Raw genomic sequence first — 21,977 nt, forward strand, 5'->3', positions numbered from 1 at the left:
GCCCTGCAGCGCCTGGCTTCTTCTTTTGCGGGGGGGAGGAGCTGCCCGAGGCCTGCCGCCCCGCCGCCGTAACCGGCGGCTGCAGAGCGGAGCGCTCCGAAGCGCCGAGCGCTCGGAGCGCCCTGCAGCGCCTGGCCTCTTCTCTTTTTGTTTGGCTGCCCGAGGCCGGCGGCTGCAGAGCGGAGCGCTCGGAGCGCCCTGCAGCGCCTGGCCTCTTCTTTTGGGGGGAGAGCTGCCCGAGGCCTGCACCCCGCCACCGGAAGCGGCGACTGCAGGGCGGAGCGCTCCGAAGCGCCGAGCGCTCGGAGCGCCCTGCAGCGCCTGGCCCCTTCTTTTGGGGGGAGAGCTGCCCGAGGCCTGCCCCCCGCCGCCGGAAGCGGCAGCTGCAGAGCGGAGCGCTCCGAAGCGCCGAGCGCTCGGAGCGCCCTGCAGCGCCTGGCCCCTTCTTTTGGGGGGAGAGCTGCCTGAGGCCTGCCCCCCGCCGCCGGAAGCGGCGGCTGCAGAGCGGAGTGCTCCGAAGCGCCGAGCGCTCGGAGCGCCCTGCAGCGCCTGGCCTCTTCTTTTGGGGGGAGAGCTGCCCGAGGCCTGCCCCCCGCCGCCGGAACCGGCGGTCTGCAGCGCCGAGCGCCCAGCAATGCTGGGCGGAGCGCCGAGCCAGCAGCCTGCCGCCTCGGTGCCGCGCAGAGCGCCCAGCAGCACCACGAACCAGTGGCCTGGCCCCTCCGAGGAGGCCTTAAGGTACCGTACAAGACATCCCCTGAAAATAAGACACCGTGCTCTTTTTTGAGTAAAAAAAGTTATAAGACGGTGTCTTAAAAAAGGGGAAACACGGTATCTCAACTGTGTAAGAAGGCAGCATTTTATTGGATGTGTGAGATGGTTTTGAAAGGGCTGAAACTCCCTACTTTTCTGCGCGCCTCTAATGAGAGAAGGCTGCGATGTAGCTGCACAAATGGGAAACCAGTGGTGCTCTGGAACTTGTTCTGTTTTCTGTTATTTTTTAATGCTTTTGCGTTTTAAAAATGTCATCCATACCTTAAAAATGTCATCCATACCTGAAATTATATATTAAAAAGTAAGAGAAAACTAAATATGTTTTTACCAGAAATATGCCAAGCTTTGGCATGAACTCATTTTGAATTGATGATGTACTCTGACCTTCAGAATACTTTCTACCTGTATAGGAACATTGTAGTTACGAAGAGATGGAACTGAACACCACTAGTTTCAGTATGTTTTCTTTCTCTGCCAAAGAGGCCAAGAAACTCGTAAAATCTCTGTTCCCTAAGAATACAGTTGTTAGACATAAAATGTTTATTGCAGAAGAATTGCTTATGTCCTCTGCATGGCTTGTCAGTATGTGATGATTTTAACTTTCTTTTTACAGCTCCTCTTCGTTCTACTATCACCTCCCATATTCAGATTGCAGCTTTAAGTATCTCAGTAGAGTTGAACAAATTAAGGATCTCAGGATAGTTCAAATGGTTGTAGTCAAATGTTGAGGACAATGATCATAAGGATTTGTGATGCATATGCTTGTAGATGTATTTGATTAAAACAGCTTTGACAGGAAATAAATAGAAAAATGGGAGTGGTGACGGTACATTTAAATAAAAAAATACTGGCAAAATTGCTGGGTTCCACTTTGAAAATGTTTGGAGCCTAGAGAAGTGAGTTCTGATCTGCCAAAAATGGATTGAATTCTCTTTTTCTCTGGCTGGAATAATAAATCCGAAATGAATTTCATTTATTTTATTGCTATTTTTTTTAATTAAAATATTCATATACTGCCTATTATGAAAATATCTCAAGCTGGTTTACTATTAATGATCCAATAACAATAAAATAGATCAAGCACCATCATCAGTCATTTCAAAAACTACGGGAAAGTTATGACAAGTGAATATCCTTAAGTGCAGCTGTAATTAAATAAAGGGTGGACAACACATGATTGCAGTTAGTGTCACATGTAGTTAGATTCTAAATCTCTGAAACATCAACCTCACATGTGCAATTATTTAATGAACTGTGATCCCAGAAATCCATGAGAAACGCCACGTTATCAGAACTGATGGCACCTATGCCATGTTTCCTTGAAAGTTTTACGACAGGCATCCCCAAACTGCAGCCCTCCAGATGTTTTGGCCTACAACTCCCATGATCCCTAGCTAACAGGACCAGTGGTCGAGGAAGATGGGAATTGTAGTCCAAAACATCTGGAGGGCTGAAGTTTGGGGGTGCCTGTTTTACGACTTCGGTACTAGGGTTGCCATATTCCCAAGAGTGAAAAAGGGTTGTTTTTTGCGAAGTTGTTGAGTTTGTATTAGAGAACCATGAGGTGTTTCCAATGAACTGAAAGTCCAAAACCTCAGCTTTTTTTCAACTGGAACTCCCCAGACCTCAGTTCTGGCACCTCCCCAATGGGCACCATTGTCATTATAAGGGAAGAAGAGAGGCATTCATGGTGAGTTTTGGCACCTATTTTTCTAGAAAAACAGCACTGGTCCAAACTATTTCTGTTAGGTCAGCAAAGTACTTATTATTACTTGTCCTTGTGTTTTTGTTTCAGATATAATCCCTGCTCAATTATTTTGTTTTAGATATAATCCCTACTTTCATCCATCCTTACATAGCTGTTTGGCTTTATGTGGAAATCACCTGTGCTAATTTTCAGTTTAAATGTTCACAAAAATCAAAGACCTACTATTATTTGTAAGGCATATTACTCCTCTACCAGCCCCCAAAGTCTATAGATACATGAAGCAGTGATGCAAATCAACGAAGTGGAATTAAAATCTGGTAAAATGAGCATGCTTATTTTTTAAAATCAAGTCTACTTACCATTTTGTTAAAGGCTTTCAAAAACCTGACAATGAATATGAGTATAAAAGAAAGCTGCAGTAAATTTTCCATTTACATAAAAAATACTTTAAAATCCAGAAGAGCATGTGAAATGTAGATATGCTTTTCCATATAATTTATGCTGACAAGCATCTTTGCCATATCTTTCTGTAACTCACTAGATCAGGGACTTTGAGGAACAAGCTTCCTTGGAAATCAGTAGAAGTTAGTATGTCTTAAAAAGACACACACTCGCATGCTACTAAAGGGACTGTATAGCAAATATTTTAAAAGGCAGTCATCTTTTCCCTCAGGCTAATAAGATTAAGTTCTAATAATCTTTTTGACCAGCTGCTGAAGACATTAGTTTTCATGTGTTTTTCTTACGTAAATTAGCTAAATCGCAGACAAATGTTTAAACGGAATAAAAGAAAACTTAAAAACTCTTAGTTCACCCTCTTTATTGACTGTTAATTGACTTTGCAATTGGACTACCTTATTTTAAAGGCTTGATGAAGAGTTTTGTGTGACTTGACTGTCCTCCATTGCCAAGCAGTGTTGGCTCAAATACATAATATTTAAAAGTTTTTGGGTGCTTTTCACATCACAGATTGAATTGTCAGGCCATATTGATTCAAACCAGCTCTTGCTCAGTTCAAATAGCAACAGGTTGCCTTGAAAGTTAATACAGTTGACCTAATGTCAGTTTTGAAAGTAAAAAGACATTATGAAACTTTATTTTTTCTTTTGTGTACATGGAATCCACAGAGCATTAATATTGTTACCTGATAGCATAGCGTAACATGCTATAGGAGGGATGCCCTTTTGTTCCTGCCGTTGATAATTAGTATAGACCCAAATGGTCCGCTTTGTTTTAATATACCAAATAATAAATTTGGTTGGTTAATAGGCATAGATAGATCTTCACCCAAGCTGTTACACTATGGGATGCCACTTGGGACCAGTTTACTTCCACAACCACCTTACCTCCTATTTGCTCACTCGACCACTTTGATCTGTTACAGATGCCGCATAATGCTTGTTCTGCTCTTGTAAGTAATCGTGTAAGAAACCACCTACACTATGGAACTCCCTGCCTATTGACAGCAGCAAGGCACCTTCACTGCACACTTTAGCGGTGCCTACTTAAAGTATTTTTGTTTAGACAAGGCTATCTGAACATGTAGAATGCTGACATGTGTTTTAAGGTGGGGCAGGATATAAAACCACTAATAAATATAGGTATTCAATTAAATAATTGCGTAAGCGGAATGATTTCTCCTTGGGCAATGTGAATTCCCCCTTCGATCCTCCTCCCCTCCCCCCACACCATCCTCAGTTCTGTTCTGGGAGGTTGGGGGAAATCTAGAATAGATTTAGCGGCATCTGGGCAGGGGGAGGAAGGAGGGCAAGTTTTATTGTGCAAGCGGAAGTAGTTTTGCTTATGGAAGAAGCTACTTAATGCTACTTTGAATGCAACCCAATGCCATGTTTGTTTTATGATATTGGGGTTATTTATATAAATAAACTATGGGACGCAGGTGGCGCTGTGGGTTAAACCACTGAGCCGAGGGCTTGCTGATCAGGAGGTCGGCGGTTCGAAGCCCTGCAACGGGGTGAGCTCCCATTGTTTGGTCCCAGCTCCTGCCAACCTAGCAGTTTGAAAGCACGTCAAAGTGCAAGTAGATAAATAGGTATCACTCCAAGCGGGAAGGTAAACGGTGTTTCCGTGTGTTGCTCCGGTTCGCCAGATGCAGCTTTGTCATGCTGGCCACATGACCTGGAAGCTGTACGCCGGCTCCCTTGGCCAATAACGCGAGATGAGCGTCGCAACCCCAGAGTCAGTCACGACTGGACCTAATGGTCAGGGGTCCCTTTACCCTTTACCTATATAAATAAACTATATTGCACATTACAATCTGTTAATAAAAGTAGATTTAAAAACAAACAAACAAGTGCCGGTAGTAGTTCTATGAAGTTCTATGGGTCAATCTCTCATACCCTTTCCTATGATCAGCATAATGGCCTGTTTGATGCACAGTTCAATGGATCCATTCACAATCCCATCCCTGCTAAGCATGATTGTTGTGCTCTCTTTGTGACAAAAAAAGTCAATCTACTTTCCTTGCTGCTAGATTATCTGAGGTTCGTTTGCACTGTGGAAGCAGGATGGAATGGCCCAGTAGTACATTTCATAGCAGTCAGATGAGGACCCTGCCTCCATCTTTTCCCTGTGACCCAGAGAAAGCTGGGGTTCAGCAGGGGTCAGGGGTGAGTTCAAGACTTTGCCAACTGGATGATTCTTAAGCAGGCATCCCCAAACTGCGGCCCTCCAGATGTTTTGGCCTACAACTCCCATGATCCCTAGCTAACAAGACCAGTGGTTGGGGAAGATGGGAAATGTAGTCCAAAACATCTGGAGGGCCGAAGTTTGGGGATGCCTGTTCTTAAGTCTTGCTATACGTGATCTGGACCGAGGATTAAGCCATTAAAATCTTACCTGGCACGCCCTCTGATTAATTTGTTTTTGTGTGTGTATGCTTCATAGTTTTGAAATCAAACCCAAATGGTTGGTTGTATTTAAAGGGGAGAAAAACAACCTTAACATGTATGCTTTGAGACTGATAACAAACTCTGCAGTTCAAGCTTTAATAACTAGAGGGAAGCTAAGAAACTTCAAAAAGTGGCGTGATAATGTTTTTGACAATGCGTCAGCTAAATGTTAGACAGAATCTTTGTAAATCCTCTCAGTATAAGTAGTTTTAAATTGGAAGTTTTGAACTTTTCCCTCCACAAGTGTATGCTAAAGCTGTTCTGGTATCTTTGAGTTTAGAAGATCTATTTACTGAAAAACATGAGTTTTTAATCTAAGTTGTTTCCTCTTGCCCAACTGAAGCAAAAATGCATTGGATATCCTAACCAACTGTACTAGCAATACACCGATATTAATATTCTAGCCTTTTTAATAGTTATCTAGAGGGTTCTGTTTTATGCAGTGATCTCTGACCTTTGAGTGATCTCCCACTAGCACTCTTGACAGTAATCCAAAAGGCTGCTGATGTCAGTGGGAAGGCTTCTCAGTGAATGATATAATAGATCAGTGTTGGGGTGGGTGGGTGCTCAGTTTCGGTAGATAAATGTGGCCCTGCAGGCCTCTCCATCATGTCCTCAGTACTCCCGCAAGAAATAAACAGTTGATTCAGAGGCTTGTTTTGCACAGTCTCTACCTAAAAAAAGCATTTGGGTGAAAAATATTTCCCCAATAGTTGCTCTACTGCAAAACAAAATGTTCCCCTTAGGAGTAGATAACTTCTTTCCATTTTTTTAAACATGAGCTCATGGTGGAATTGATTGAGTTAAAATGCTGATAGGAGTATCAATTCACACTCAACCATAGGGGAAGAAGAAGACCTCTGAGCCAACTGCCGCAAGGTCAGAAAGGGTATGAAAGCCTGCTACCCTATTGGTTAATGGGTAACCCAGTTTTGCACTTTGAGTGACTAGGAACAGGGACAGACCTTGGTAATCTTTCGTAATATGGTGCCTTGTGCAAGGCAAGTTTGGCGCCCTCAAATGGATATTCAAAATTATGGATCTTCTCAATTTTGCGCGCATGCACACACACACACCCCCAATTTAACACCCAAGGAAGGAACTGCTCACACCACCCTAAATTTGGCACTGCTAGCAAATGCAAGCCCATCTGATCAGCTGAAACTGTAGGCACCCCTGGCAATGCCAACATGACTGGCACAAAACAAAAAAGGAAGGGAAATCTTTAGGCCCCAGGTTCTTAAAAAGGGGGCAACTGCTGTCCTCCTAAGCAGATCTTTAGAAAAGGTCATAGAATCATAGAGTTGGAAGAGACCACAAGGGCCATCCAGTCCAACCCCCTGCCAAGCAGGAAACACCATCAAAGCATTCCTGACAGATGGCTGTCAAGCCTCTGCTTAAAGACCTCCAAAGAAGGAGACTCCACCACACTCCTTGGCAGCAAATTCCACTGCCGAACAGCTCTTACTGTCAGGAAGTTCTTCCTAATGTTTAGGTGGAATTTTCTTTCTTGTAGTTTGAATCCGTTGCTCCGTGTCCGCTTCTCTGGAGCAGCAGAAAACAACCTTTCTCCCTCCTCTATATGACATCCTTTTATATATTTGAACATGGTTATCATATCACCCCTTAACCTTCTCTTCTCCAGGCTAAACATACCCAGCTCCCTAAGCCGTTCCTCATAAGGCATCGTTTCCAGGCCTTTGACCATTTTGGTTGCCCTCTTCTGGACATGTTCCAGCTTATCAGTATCCTTCTTGAACTGTGGTGCCCAGAACTGGACACAGTACTCCAGGTGAGGTCTGACCAGAGCAGAATACAGTGGTACTATTACTTCCCTTGATCTAGATGCTATACTCCTATTGATGCAGCCCAGAATTGCATTGGCTTTTTTAGCTGCTGCATCACACTGCTGACTCATGTCAAGTTTGTGGTCTACCAAGACTCCTAGATCCTTTTCACATGTACTGCTCTCAAGCCAGGTGTCTCCCATCCTGTATTTGTGCCTTTCATTTTTTTTGCCCAAGTGTAGTACTTTACATTTCTCCTTGTTAAAATTCATCTTGTTTGCTTTGGCCCAGTTGTCTAATCTGTTAAGGTCATTCTGAAGTGTGATCCTGTCCTCTGGGGTGTTAGCCACCCCTCCCAATTTGGTGTCATCTGCAAACTTGCTCAGGATGCCCTCAAGCCCATCATCCAAGTCATTGATAAAGATGTTGAACAAGACTGGGCCCAAGACAGGCTTCCGGTTGACCGCGCCATCTTTGCTCAGACGGGGGTCCGATCAGCGGAGCGGACCTCGGCGCTTCAGAGGTGGAGGGAATTGCTCCAGCGAAGCAAAACCTCCTTAAAAGCCCCAAATCGAGCTTTTTGGGGACGGATTTTGCCTGGCGGCGCCAAAAGCGGGCTCTCTCCTCCCCGGATCGGCTTTGTTTAAGCCCCCGAGAGCGAGGAGGTGAACCGCGGCGGACAGGCTGACACTGCTGCTCTGAGAGCGCGAAGCTGCGAGTCTGGGAAGTGGAGGCGGCCAATTCTTCCAAGAATAATTAGCAAATGAATAGACTGTGAGTAATTTGGATTGTTTGGAATTTAAATTAAGGCAATTTGGATATGGGAGAGAGGGGGAAAAGAGGAAGCCACCCCCCCCCACGGTAACATAAGAGACAGTAAACAGAAACCCGAAGCCGTAAACAGAAGATCTTAACTTAAAAGGATCCCTCAAAGGCATCAAAGAGAATCTCCCCTAAATGCAGGGTGAAAGGGGAGAGTGACTGTGGTTGTGAGTGCCCTGCAGCAAGAGGTAAAGACTAAGAAAAACCTTTCTTTTCCTCGGGAGCCGGCAGCCCAGACAACCCAGTGAGTTGATCAGGATTTATAAGTCAATTTTTATTTCATTGTATTTCTGAACTTTGTGGAAATTCTTTTTTGGTTTAAATGTTTGTGAAATGTGAGTTCGAACTTTATTGTCAATAAGACTTGAAGAATGCAGCCAGCTTGTTAAAATGGAGTCGAGAAAATAAACTGTGATCATATTCCACCCCACGTGACAAGTTTTGACCTTGGCAGGATTGAACTATGTCAACAAAAAAGTGTTCCCCTGAGTTCCAGCGGTCTGTTTTGACTTTAATGTGGGAAACAAGAATAGAACTATGTCAGGAGGAGACAAAACGGCAAGAGTTACAGCAACAATTTCAGATGGTGATGGCAGAATATGATTTTCTAGAAGATGAAGCTTTTGAAACTGAAAAAGATGAATGTGAGAATGACAATGATGGTGACTGTGATTTGGAAGAAAAAGATGAAGACGAGGACTGTGATGATTCAACACAAAATGAAGCACACCACGAAAAAAATGATGACTTTACTCTACAAAAAGTTGGATGGAGTGCCCTGCATTTGAGGGGGGCACGATTGGTATTACTGGAACTCCAGAACACCCACAGGGAAGAAGGAAAAAATATGCAGAGAAGAGAAGAAATTCAGGGGTCTTGTATGGTGGCCTGGATGGCAAAAGACTGTAAACAGGGGGTGGGGTGAAGGGAAAGTGATGTTGTGATTATAAGGATGGATTAACAGGTTTATAACTGGTCTGCTGATTATGGAATTTGCTGGATTGGGGGGGTGGAGCCGGTAATCGGGGATGTAAGGTTAAATTGAGAATAGTTATAGTTTTAAAAGTGAATGGATTTTGGAAAAATGTGAAAATATGGAGGCTTATAGAGGGAGTAAAAATTAGGCACGGGAAGATAAAATGGGAGTTTGATTTTTCAGTGATTTGAACATTAGGTGAAAATGATAACAATTGATTTATAAGTTGTATAAGATATAAAGGTGTATTTTTATAAAGTAAGAAACTGTTAAAGATGATAAAAAAGGGATGAAAACCGGGGAAGGGGGGGGGAGGGGAAGCCCACAAAATATGGTTTTACAATTATGAATGTAAGAAAAAAAATTTCTGTTTTGTACTGTTCTTTTTCTCTTTTTTTGCTCTTTCTTTTTTCTCTTTTTTCCTATTTCAATTTTTCTCTTTTTTTTGGTATGACAATAGATGGTTGGATGGATGTCCTCCTGCGTACTGCCCTGGTTTGCTGGAGCTCCCTGGTGGCAGGGGGGGGGCTTTGGGGTCAGGGGAGGGGGAGGAGGACAGAAATCCAAGCATAAAATGGACCATCTCTGACTGTTCACCTACATGGGATACTTCTGTGGCAGGGGAGGATCCGTGTGGGTGGGTGGGAAGGAGGTGGAAAAGGTGTTTATGTATGTACCGTGTTTTTTTTGTAGTTTGTAAAATTAATAAAAAGTATGTTTAAAAAAAAAAAAAGACTGGGCCCAAGACAGAACCCTGTGGCACCCCACTAGTCACTACTCTCCAGGATGAGGAGGAGCCATTGATGAGCACCCTTTGGGTTCGGTCAGTAAGCCAGTTACAAATCCACTGAATGGTAGCATTGTCTAGCCCACATTTTACCAGCTTCTTTACAAGAATATCATGGGGCACCTTGTCAAAGGCCTTGCTGAAATCAAGATAGGCTACATCCACAGCGTTCCCTTCATCTACCAGGCTTGTAATTCTGTCAAAAAATGAGATCAGATTAGTCTGACATGACTTATTTTTCAGGAACCCATGCTGACTTTTAGTGATCACAGAGTTTCTTTCTAGGTGCTCACAGACTGTTTGCTTAATGATCTGCTCTAGAATCTTTCCTGGTATTGATGTCAGGCTGACTGGGCGGTAATTGTTTGGGTCCTCTCTTTTCCCCTTTTTGAAAATAGGGACAACATTTGCCCTCCTCCAGTCTGCTGGAACTTCGCCTGTTCTCCAGGAATTTTCAAAGATTATTGCCAGTGGTTCTGAAATCACCTCTGCCAGTTCTTTTAATACTCTTGGATGTAGTTCATCTGGCCCTGGAGACTTGAATACATCTAAACTAGCCAAGTATTCTTGTACTACCTCCTTATTCTGGGCTGTGTTTCCCCTGCTGAATCATCTGCTCCATATTCTTCAGGTCGGGCGTTGTTTTCTTTCTTGGAGAAGACTGAGGCAAAGAAGGTATTGAGGAGTTCTGCCCTTTCTCTGTCCCCTGTTTGCATTTCACCATCTTCTCCTCTGAGTGACCCCACTGTTTCCTTGTTTTTCCTTTTGCTACGGACATACCCATAAAAGCCCTTTTTGTTGCTTTTAACCTCTCTAGCGAGCCTGAGTTCATTCTGTGCTTTAGCTTTTCTGACTTTGTCTCTACACGTGCTGGCTATATGTTTGAATTCCTCTCTGGAGATTTCCCCCCTTTTCCATTTTTTGTACATATCCCTTTTAAATCTTAACTCAGTCAAAAGTTCTTTAGATAGCCAGCCTGGCTTCTTTAGGCACCTTCCATGTTTCCGTCTCATTGGTATTGCCTGAAGTTGTGCTTTTAATATCTCCCTTTTAACAAACTCCCAACCATCATAAACTCCCTTCCCTTTTAGTATTACTGTCCATGGGATTTCACCCAGCGTTTCCCTAAGTTTTCTGAAGTTGGCTTTCTTAAAGTCTAGAATTTGGACCTTAGTATGCTTGGTTGCTCCTTTCCGCTGGATAATAAACTCCAGAAGAGCATGGTCACTCCCACCTAATGATCCTGCCACTTCTACCCCACTAACCAAGTCATCACTATTGGTTAGGACCAGATCTAAAATGGCTGATCCTCTTGTTGCTTCTCCCACTTTCTGGACAATGAAGTTGTCTGCAAGGCCAGTGAGGAATCTGTTCGACCTTATGCTCTTGGCTGAGTTTGACATCCAACAAATATCAGGATAGTTGAAATCCCCCATTACTACTATTTCACTTCCTTTGGAATGCTTGGCCATCTGTTCCAGGAAGGCATCATCTGTGTCCTCAGTTTGGCTTGGGGATCTATAGTAAACTCCCACAATGAGATCACTGTTGTTTTTCTCTCCCTTAATTTTGACCCAGATACTCTCAATTTGGCTTTGAAGTTTTAAATCCTGGATCTCTTCACAGGTATACATATCCCTAACATATAAAGCTACTCCTCCTCCTTTCCTGTTTGGTCTATTTCTCTTAAATAGATTGTATCCCTCTATTACTACATTCCAGTCATGAGACTCATCCCACCAGGTTTCAGTGATGCCTATTATGTCATATTTAGTTTGCTGTACCAAGAGCTCAAGTTCATCTTGTTTATTTCCCATGCTCTGTGCATTAGTATACAGACATTGAAGACCGTTGATCATTCCCCCATGTCTCTTATTTAAGGATATTTTCGTCCCACCACTAGGTCTGCATGCTGCTTGCTCCATTTGGTCCTTGACATTTGGATGATCATCTTCAGCATTTGATAGACTCCTACCTTCAGGACCACTGTCTCCCTCCCCCACATAAGTCAGTTTAAAGCCCTCCTGATGAGGTTTTTGAGTTTTGTGGCAAAAACATTCCTCCCAACTTTTGTGAGGTGCAGTCCATCACTTGCCAGAAGTCCATCTTCAAGAAACTGCAGACCGTGATCTAGGGTCAGACTCCTGTAGTTTCGGCAGGGGGCTTTGAAGGGGCACATAAGAAACCCCTGTGTTTGCCATGCTTTACAGATTGTGGTGTTAACACATTAGCTGGACCTATTAATACTGTAAGCACTGTTTTCATTTCTGATTTTGTAATTCCAAGAATCACTCTACCTGATTTCATTGTTTAGATTTTAATTTGCTGCTGAGTAAGGTGAAGAATTCAAAGGTATCACACTTCAAAGAATAAAACCGTTCTTGTTTCATTTTAATGGGGCTGTTCATAGGCATATGTTTAAGTATTTTTCTTAATCATTGTGTTCCAGTAGTCAGAAAAACTTTTTGAACAGTGCTGAAAAATATGAGCTGGAGAAAACGATGAAACATAAGAAAATGTTAACAGTCTTTAAAGAACTTTTTGAGCTTATAGCTGCCTGGGTTCCTAGATGAAAAACTGTATTTGGGTAAATTTTTTAGAACAGGGAATCAAACTATACAATAATAATAATAATAATAATAATAATAATAATAATAATTTATTATTTATACCCCGCCCATCTGGCCGGGTTCCCCCAGCCACTCTGGGCGGCTTCCAACAAAACAGAAATTCTAAAACACAGAAATCCATCAAACATTAAAATACAGAGATCCATCAAACATTAAAAGCTTCCCTAAACAGGGCTGCCTTGAGATGCCTTCTAAAGGTCTGGTAGTTGTTGTTCTCTTTGACCTCTAGTGGGAGGGCATTCCACAGGGTGGGAGCCACTACCGAGAAGGCCCTCTGCATGGTTCCCTGTAACTTGGCTTCTCGTAGCGAGGGAACCGCCAGAAGGCCCCCGGAGCTGGACCTCAGTGTCCGGGCAGAACGATGGGGGTGGAGACGCTCCTTCAGGTATACCGGACCGAGGCCGTTTAGAGCTTTAAAGGTCAACACCAACACTTTGAATTGTGCTCGGAAACGTACTGGGAGCCAATGTAGGTCTTTCAGGACCGGTGTTATGTGGTCTCGGCGGCCGCTCCCAGTCACCAGTCTAGCTGCCGCATTCTGGATTAGTTGTAGTTTCCGGGTCACCTTCAAAGGTAGCCCCACGTAGAGTGCATTGCAGTAGTCCAAGCGGGAGATAACTAGAGCATGCACCACTCTGGAGAGACAGTCAGTGGGCAGGTAGGGACTCAGCCTGCGTACCAGATGGAGCTGATAAACAGCTGCCTTGGACACCGAGTTGACCTGTGCCTCCATGGACAGCTGTGAGTCTAAAATGACTCCCAGGCTGCGCACCTGGTCTTTCAGGGGCACAGTTACCCCATTCAGGACCAGGGAGTCCTCCACACCCGTCCGCCTCCTGTCCCCCACAAACAGTACTTCTGTCTTGTCAGGATTCAATCTCAATCTGTTAGCCGCCATCCATCCTCCAACCGCCTCCAAGCACTCACACAGGACCTTCACCGCCTTCACTGGTTCTGATTTAAAAGAGAGATAGAGCTGGGTATCATCAGCATACTGATGGACACCCAGCCCAAACCTCCTGATGATCTCTCCCAGCGGCTGCATATAGATGTTAAAAAGCATGGGGGAGAGGACAGAACCCTGAGGCACCCCACAAGTGAGCGCCCAGGGGTCTGAACACTCATCCCCCACCACCACTTTCTGAACACGGCCCAGGAGGAAGGCGCGGAACCACTGCATGACAGTGCCCCCAGCTCCCAAGCCCTCTAGACGGTCCAGAAGGATGTTATGGTCGATGGTGTCAAAAGCCGCTGAGAGATCCAGCAGAACAAGGAAACAGCTCTTACCTTTGTCCCTAGCCCGCCGGAGATCATCGACCAGTGCGACCAAGGCAGTTTCAGTCCCATGATGAGGCCTGAATCCTGACTGGAAGGGATCCAAATGGTCCGCTTCTTCCAGGCGTGCCTGGAGTTGTTCAGCAACCACTCGCTCAATCACCTTGCCCAAGAATGGAAGATTTGAGACTGGGCGATAGTTGGCCATATTGGCCGGATCTAAAGATGGTTTTTTTAGAAGCGGTTTAATAACCGCCTCTTTCAGCGGGTCTGGGAAGGCTCCCTCATGGAGAGAAGCATTTACCAACCCGCGAAGCCCATCGCCCAGCCCTTCCCGGCTAGCTTTTATAAGCCAGGATGGGCAAGGATCAAGGAGACAGGTGGTTGGTTTCACTCGTCCAAGCAGCCTGTCCACATCCTCGGAGGTAACAGATTGAAATTGATCCCACAAAACTTGACTAGACAGGACTCTAGCACTCCCCCGCCCCGGCCCTGCTCCCACGGTGGAGTCTACCTCTTCCCGAATCTGAGCGACTTTATCTGCAAAAAACTTTGCAAAATCATTGCAAGAGATCATGTGGCCCATACTGGGCCCGGATGGAGCAGGTGGTTCCGCTAAATTGCGAACCACCTGGAAGAGTCTCCTGCTGCTGTTTTCTGCAGATGCGATGGAGACGGTGAAGAAGGTCCTCTTCGCCGTCGCCATTGCCACTTGGTAGGCTCGAAGTTGAGCTCTAGCCCGTGTCCGGTCTGATTCAAAATGAGTTTTCCGCCACCGGCGCTCTAGCCGTCTCAATGACTGTTTCATCACCCTCAGCGCCGGGGAAAACCACGGGGCTGTCCGGGCTCCATGCAATCTGAGAGGGCGCTTCGGAGCCAGACAGTCAATAGCGCTGGTTAACTCCGCATTCCAGCGGGCCACCAGGGAATCAGCTGAAAGGCCATCGACATGGGATAAAACATCCCCTACCACTCTCTGGAAGCCAATTGGATCCATTAAGTAGCGGGGGCGGACCATCCGAATCGGTCCCACCTCCCTGCAGAGGGGAAGGGTTGCGGAGAAGGCCAGTTGCACCAGAAAGTGATCTGACCATGGCACTTCTTTTGTTTCGCTTTTACTTAATGTCAGATCACCACCATCCATAGAGGTAAACACCAAGTCCAAGGCATGTCCGCGGCTATGAGTTGGGCCAGACTTATTCAGGGACAGCCCCATGGTGGCCATGCTTTCCACAAAGTCCCGAGCGGCTCCTTGTAAGGTCGTGTCGGCATGGATGTTAAAATCCCCTAAGACAACCAAGCTAGGTGTCTCCAGGAGCACATCTGACACGACCTGAAGCAGCTCGGGCAGGGAATCCTTGGTGCAGCGGGGAGGTCGGTACACCAAAAGGAATCCTGTACTGCCCCTATTGCCCAACTTCCAGAACATGCACTCAGAAAACTCAGTCTTACCAATAGGACGCCTGGTGCAAACTAATGACTTCCTAAAAATCACTGCAACCCCCCCTCCCCGCCCAGATGGCCTGGGTTGCTGTGCATAAGAGAAACCTGGTGGGCAAGCAGCGCCAAGAACGGGCCCATCGGCTTCATCCAACCAGGTCTCTGTCACACATGCCAGGTCAAATCCTCCATCCACAATCAGGTCGTGAATGGCAGTGGTCTTATTCATCATCGACCTGGCATTGCACAGCAGCACCTTCAGGTCATGTGGGTATCCCTTGCTGATTCCAATATCCGCCCGGTCAGGACCAGACCCGGAGGCAGGGATAGTCCTCAGACAACGACTAAGTCTGCCTCCTCGGTAATGACATGGTCTGGTCTTAGCGTAACTCCTCCTCCTACCCGTGACCACTGAGATCGGTTGTCCCAGTGCATCCCCCCCTGTGGAATCTGCCCCAGCCATTTTGCTTGCTGGGACCCCCTCCCGGGCAGCCCTGACCCCTCCCCTTAAAAACAAAATAAAACCTCTGTAAAAAACAGCAAGAACGGAACAAAAGGAAAACACAAAAAACGCAATAAAACAATAAAACCAAAAACAATAAAAATTACAATACACCAAAATTTAACAGATTCCCACACCCAACTAAAAATCCCTCCCACCTACCACCCCAAAGAAAATACCCTCCCACCTACCACCCCAAGAAAATAAAAACATAAAATTCTTTAAAAAGCATTTTAAAAAGAACTCTGTGCTGTTTTAAGTTCCCCTGGACAGCACCAGCAGCAGAGCAGCGGCGGCAGTCCTTATGAGGCCCTCCAGGCCCCGCCCTAGACCAGGTGGAAGGAGGCAGGGACAGGGCCTGTGGGCACTCACAGCAGGAGAGAGTCCTGGGCAGCACCCACCACACAAGAAACACAATAAGACAATACTAACCAAGAAACAAAAATCACAGAAGTAACAAAATTTAAAAAATTCCCAAACCCAAGTAAATAACCAACCCCCCAACATAATGTGTTTAAAATGATAAAAGAGAATTTAAAACATTTTTAAAAGAACTCTGCACAGTTCAGAGTCCTCCTGGTTTTTGTGTTATCAGTTGTATTTTTTCCTACTTTACCCATAATTTACATAGCAATATTGTCTCTACCGCACTGTACAACTACTTAACATAAATGTAATGGGCAAATTAATAGTGGTCCAGTTTGCATGCAGTGTTAATGCATCATTTAAAATAAACTTTGCTTTAACATGCACAGGTACTTTGCACCTCCCTGGCTCCTGATAGTGCCATGCAGCAGAGGGAACATGCCTAAAACAAGCCAGAGTCTGGCATATTGTAAGGTGTGAACCCAAGTCTATGGTTTGTTCTCTCCAAACAAACCACAACTGGTAAGCCACAAACAAACCTTGGCTTCTAAGTGCACCATTGCCAAGACCGGGGGGGTGGGGGGACGGGGACACAAAGTTCACATGTTTAGTTAGAACAATCGTTTAATTCAGACATAGGCAACCTTGGCTCTCCAGATGTTTTGGAACTACAACTCCCATGATCCCTGACCACTGGCCCTGTTAGCTAGGGATCATGGGAGTTGTAGTTCCAAAACATCTGGAGAGCCAAGGTTGCCTATGCCTGGTTTAATTGAACAGTGGTTTCTTGTTATGTGTGAACCAGACCAGTGTAAGGTGTGTCAAACCAGACACAGGTTTGTTGCTCGATAGTTCTTGCTCGGGAATGGATTATTTTCACCACTTTCCCACATTGTAAGGTTCTTAGCATGTCGGTATCCTGCAAGGGATTGGTCTCACAACTTATTCGACACTGTGGGCTAAATCTACAGTGAGTTTGAGAAATGCTCGTTGCATTAAGAAGCAGAGGTTAAGTTCCTTTATGTGATGGTGTAAATCCTCACTAGGATTTTTCAGTGTCCTGGAGAGATTGTATATATGCAATACAAAAACTCTTCAATATATTTCAGTACTGGGTGCAGTACAAAATAGAACTTTCCACCCTTGCAGACATTAGGGTCAATTTCAGTTTACCTCCTGCCCCTATTTTTGTTTTCAGAATAAAGAAATAGAGACTTCAATACTGGAATTTGTATTGGACAAGTAGCCCAATGAGTAGCGGAGCAATAATTCAATAATTCAAGAAGAGAGAGCTTCTTAGATATATTGGTATTTTGCAACAACTGCAAAAATTCCCACCAGAAAAGAATTTTTCCATATGTGCACAGCAAACATGTGTCTTAAGTTAAGTGCATACACTTTTGTTTTGTTTTCCTTGTACAAAAAGAAAAAGGGTATTGTGTTATTAACATTTCTTTAAAAAACACCTACAATTCTGCAGTTTAAGAGGGATAAGGAGAGGACCTCTCATGGATCCCATGATCCCATTTCCAGCTGAAATCATCTGAAGTATCTGCTTTACAATAACAGATAGTATTTTACCATATTGCAGCTACAGATCTCACCAGCATCAGCCTTCTAGGAGTCTGGGGCAATGTTGATGTGGTTGGGCAATGGCAGCCCAGGCTCCTCCTTTTCAGCCCAGGCTTTCTCCTGTCATCTTGGCAATGGGCTGCATTGGCTCTCACATCGCATCAGAAGAAAGCCTTAGATATTTCCACAGGCAGAAAATACCCACACACAATATGGCACTTAGGATTTTCCCTGCCACCATCTCTTTGGGGGCTGCAAACAGGGAAGAGCCTGACCTAGACATTCAGTTGTTATCAGGTATAAACCACTCTGTTCTTCAAAAATGTGAAAATCAAAATCGAGTGAATTTAGATTTCCTCCCTTTTATGCTAGCTGTTCTGGTACACTGAGCTATATAATTTATATCCCTATAAAATTCCTTCTGACCTTTCCTAGCTCTGGCATTTTAATTATTTGTCATTGACTTTCACTCAGGATTTCAGCAAGCTACGTATGCTCAATCTCTTGCATAAAGAAACGGGGGAAAGAATAGATTGTGGGAGGATGCTATCAATTTTATGAAGATAATGTTAAATTGCAGCTGCTTCAAATGATGTTCTTACTTGCAAAACTGATGCCAAACATTTCTGACTGCAGTAACTTGAATTTAACCTAGATTGAATATCCACACATTTGGTCTGTTAAGTACATTATGAGTCAAAGGGAATTTTGAGTGAATTAAACTCCCAAACATTTACAAGTACTATCATGTCAAGCTTATTCATGTGGTAATAAAAAGTTTTCCTCCTCTTTCAAATACCAAGCCTAATACCCGATCATAGCCAACATTCCTTTAGGGCTTTTCCAGTGACGTTGCCCCACCATAATTGTGCCAACCCCAATATAATGGTGGTAGCGTTATAATCCACCCACCCACCCCATACCAAATATGGTCAGGGAGGAGCCTTGCTAGGTGGAGTTATAACGCTGCTCATGTACTGTGATTTATTTATTTGTACCAGTCAGGGGAAATGTGTGCTGCAGACATGGCTAAAAAGCTAAGTAATACCACTAGATAGTATCATTAACTTTCTTTTAGCCCCATTTGCCTTGCAGTTCTGTTGAAAAGGGAAAATGCTGTTCTGAGCTTCTTGATAGAGGGTTAGGAAGCAAATATAAACAACTATATTTTCCATTGTTTTTGCATGCCTCACAGTAGTCTGAGAAGTTAAACCTCTCCCTTCCAAGTTATCTTAAAATGCTGTGGAGAGCCGTGATATTTCTCAATATGGATCTATATGCAAAGAAGTATTGCTTGCATTCAATCAATTTCTCCAAGTTCATATGTTAAGCACTCGCAATGTTAGATCTTAGAATTCAATCAAACCTTTTCACTTTTGCATTTCGTACACAGTTTGTGAAATTGTTACCAAGTAGATGTTTTAATGACTCCATATCAAAACTACTCTGGTGTCCTATCTGCCTTAATAGAGTTTTAAATCTATTTCAAAAATCTGCAGACCAAACTATTCACCTGTTTTTTTGTTTGTTTCTAAGCATAATTAATTGCCATGTTGGTGAATGAAAAATCTGAAAAAATCAGTCAGAATGCTTTCTCTACAACATTGTAAGAGAGTTTTGGAAGGAATTCTGAAGGAAAACAAGGTGTTTAGGTGCATATCAGTCAAGATGCTGATGGGAAACTCCCTTGTCCACAAGTGTCAGAACTCATCTTAATAATCTTCCAGTAATAGTATCAGGGAAACTGGCACAGGGACAGTGAGGCCACAGGAAGCATTTAGCAAAATCATTATTTGCACCTGGTATTTTAAAACTTGCTTTTGATTCAAATGTTGTAGCCATGCATGGAAGCTTCTAAAAATTCGCTTCTAAGTGGTAACTGCTCCACAGGAAAGTCATAGCATTTATAAGTGGGTCAGTTTAATTAAGTAGGGAATCTCATGCCAATGCCAGCTGCCAGAAACACACATCTCCAAGTAAACCTAGTTGATCCCCCATGGTTAGCAGTTTACAAATAATGTAACTTCACGTTGAGTAATTAACCATATGTGGTGGTAAAAATTAAATAAATTCTGAGAGCTACTTTTGGCGTCATTGTTTGTCAACAAAACGTGGTTAATGAACAGAACCAATGGCTCCATGCATGTGAAAGTGCAGTCAAACCTAGGTTCTCTAACGGCTTAGTTGTCGAACAAATTGGCTCCCAAACACTGAAAACTCAGAAGCAAGTGTTTCGTTTTTTAAATGTTTTTCAGAAGCCAAACGTCTGATGCAGCTTCCACTTGAGTGCAGAAAGCTCAGTCGGAAGCCGTACCTTTGTTTTCAAACAGTTTTGGGAGTCGGGCAGACTTCTGGAATGGATTTAATTCAAGAACCAAGGTTCCACTGTATTGTTCTCAGCCTTGCTCTGCATCACAGTTAACTCTTTAAGTGGAGACTTGATTCCTTGATAGTGGTAGGTCATAGGATCATCAATGAGAAAGTTGCATGGATGCTCTATTCCAACAAAACCATTTTCCTCTGTATACTCACAAGAAAAAAAATCAAAGAGCCACCCCACCATGGATGCAGAATGCCATGCCAGTTTTGACCTTGGTGATAGTATTATAACTGCAAGGCATTGTTCTATGCTATATTTAATAATAAAGTATTAGGTGCAAGAGAAAATGTAATAAATCAAAGGTTTATCATTTATCTTGTTTCCCCCCACTTATATCAATATATCAAAGTGATTATGCCTTTTTCCATAACTCTATAGTACACTCACATTGTTACAGGAGTAGAGCTTATCTCATTTACATTTTTAAGTGCCTTTCAAAGTATGGAATATCTGTGCTAGAAAGCAAAACATTGCACTTCCTTGTTCTCTGGCCAATACAAAGCACATCCAAGGTCAGGTATGGTGTAAACCTTCAACAGCAAACATATTTGCTTGTCATATGAAAGCCAACTTGGCTGAAATAAAAAGCTATCTTTATAGCAGTGGTGCAAGTCATCTCTGCAGCTGAGAGAATCAGATTAATACTTGTTCCTTGCACAGTGTAACTTTTAGTCATTATTTGTCCCTTGAGGATAACACATCAATCACTTTCATAATTCCATGGTGCTGGTATCATTCCATCAGACTATATTTTTAAGCTACACTGTATGGTCCATCCCCACTATTCATTAAACAGGAATCTGTAGGCTCTGGGTTTTAGAGGTTTGAACCCGAGTGGTGTTTTTTTCTGGGGGGGGGGAATGCCTAGTATATTATTGAGCAGTTGAAACTGGTGCAGTAAGTTTTTTGCTGAATCATGACTTCTGAACCTTAATTCTACATTTAATTTTCAAAAGATGCTATATTGTGTTTCCAGAAAAAGCTGCCAAGTGCTGCTTATTACATTTTTAAACGTATCCTGCTTGAAGAAAGGAAGGCTAGCATATTAACTGCAGCAGAGGGCATGCAGGTTTCTGGATTAATATCCACAGCCAGAATCTCTCACTTGAATATAGAGTATTTCCCCAGCCCATTAACTCGAATTGCTTGCAAAGTGTAGCATGTCAGTGATGCATCCAATAGCCTTTATTAAGAATCTGATTTATAAAGTATATCTGGCCTTTAGTGATGGGATTAGGTCCTTAGCAATTGAAGCTGTGAATGACATACTTTCCCAAACTGGAGAAAAATTGACCAGATTGAAGGTATCTTTATACTGGGGCAGAATTGAAGTCCCAGATTAATTTACCTCTTGCAAGTGTCTTCTAGTGTCTGTCGAGTTGTTCTTCTTTAATAAAATGCACTCCTTTCTTTCATGTATGGAAGAAATCTCCTAGGTATCAGTGACCTTAAAGAGACCAGATAGGAATGGCAGCTGCCTTCCTTTTTCAAATCCGAAGCTATTGCATGTGAAGTAGCACCCTATTTTCTGAAGACCAATGTACCATCTATATATTTGGGGAAATGGTTTGTCCATTTGCTTGTATTCTGTAAGTCTGGACACCTCTCGAGATATCGTCACCAAACCTGGCATGGGATTCCCAAGGTGGGGCCAGTGGTCTTTGTGGATGTGTGAACACTGGCTGCCATTTTGAATTGAATCTGAATTTGCCAGTAAATTGACATGTCAACAGACTGAGTAAAAATTCTTCTGTCAGTTGTTAAATCATAGGTATCCTCATTTGTGAATTGTGAAATTATTTTGGAGATGTATTTTAGTATGGATATTATTAACAAAATGACTGCATGAAGCTTCTTGTCGAATCTGAACTATTCTCTGGGCAAATTAAAATAAGAATGCACACAAACTTCTTTCTGTATATTTAAAGTACACTTTCCCCGTTGATACTTGCCACAGCTTTTAATACCCAGTTCTACTTTTGGCACATCTCTTAGCAGTCTTAATTCCCATAATCCAGATCATAACGCATCACTAGAAGAGCAACA

The 21,977-nt window shown here is 43.5% G+C and overlaps 1 protein-coding gene across 6 annotated transcripts in view; it reads left to right on the plus strand.

Annotated features, from left to right (window-relative positions):
• Positions 1-21,977, plus strand: part of CEP112 (centrosomal protein 112) — a 206,747-nt gene that overhangs the window by 160,320 nt on the left and 24,450 nt on the right. For 2 of the 6 annotated variants that reach the window (XR_015947985.1, XR_015947983.1), the window contains exon 24: positions 16,369-16,501. The exons of the other annotated variants lie outside the window; for them this stretch is intronic. The gene's annotated coding sequence lies outside the window, so the exon portion shown is untranslated. The remainder of the gene's footprint in view (positions 1-16,368; positions 16,502-21,977) is intronic. 6 annotated transcript variants of the gene reach the window in all.

This window comes from Zootoca vivipara, chromosome 2 (assembly GCF_965207765.1).
Source record: "Zootoca vivipara chromosome 2, rZooViv2.hap1.1, whole genome shotgun sequence".
NCBI lineage: Eukaryota > Metazoa > Chordata > Lepidosauria > Squamata > Lacertidae > Zootoca > Zootoca vivipara.